The 1,035-nt window shown below is 33.3% G+C and overlaps 1 pseudogene; it reads right to left on the bottom strand.

Moving 5' to 3' along the window:
* Positions 1–327: 327 nt before the first annotated feature.
* LOC112477883 lies at positions 328–443 on the bottom strand (annotated as a pseudogene).
* Positions 444–1,035: the final 592 nt, after the last annotated feature.

Here is a 1,035-nt window from a genome sequence, read left to right as displayed (position 1 = left end):
TCAGGGATAAAAGAGGAGAATTAATGACAGATATCATCAAAATACAAAGGATCACACAAGAATACTACGAAAAATTATACAACACCAAATTTAATAACCTAGAAGAAATAAACAAGTTCTTAGAAATATAAACCCTTCCTAATCTGCATCAAGAATAACTGGAAAATCTAAATAGACTGTTCAGCAGAATGGAAATTGAAACAATCATCAAAAACTTACCCAAAAGTAAAAGTGCAGAAATAAATGGCTTCACCAGTGAATTCCACCAAACATTCAAAGAGGATTTTACTTATTTATTTATTTATTTATTTATTAATTATTTATTTATGCCTACAGCACCTGGTCTTCCTAGGTGGTCTCCCATCCAAGTACTAACCAGGCCCGACCCTGCTTAGCTTCCGAGATCAAACATTGGGCTTGTTCAGGGTGGCATGGCCATAGACCATCAAAGAGGATTTAATACCTCTTTTTCTCAAACTCTTCCAAAAAATTCAAGAAAAAGCAATACTTTCTAACTCATTTTATGAAGCCAAAATTATCCTAATACCAAAACCTGGTAAGGATAACATACACATTCACAGAAAGAAAACTACAGACCAACATCTCTCATACACACAGATACAAAAATCTTAAATAATATATTAGCAAATTGAATACAACAACACGTTACAAAGATTTTATACCATGATCAAGTTGGCTTCATCCCAGGGGCACAAGGATGGTTCAACATATGCAAATTGATTAATGTGATACACCACATAAACAAAATAAAGAATAAAATCATATGATATTATCAATAGATGCAGAAAAAGCCTTTGACAAGATACAGCATCCATTTATGATCAAAACACTTAATCTAATGGGTATAGAAGGAAAGTATCTTAACATAACAAAGGCCAAATATGACAAACCCTCAGCCAACATTATACTTAATGGTGAAAAACTAAAAACATTTCCTCTAAGATCATGAATGAGACAAGGCTGTCCACTATCACCACAGTTATCCAGTATAACATTGGAGGTCCTAGCAAGTGC

Source organism: Pteropus alecto, unplaced genomic scaffold, assembly GCF_000325575.1.
Source record: "Pteropus alecto unplaced genomic scaffold, ASM32557v1 scaffold153, whole genome shotgun sequence".
Classification (NCBI taxonomy): Eukaryota; Metazoa; Chordata; class Mammalia; order Chiroptera; family Pteropodidae; genus Pteropus; species Pteropus alecto.
This window is presented reverse-complemented; position numbering and strand designations above follow the sequence as displayed.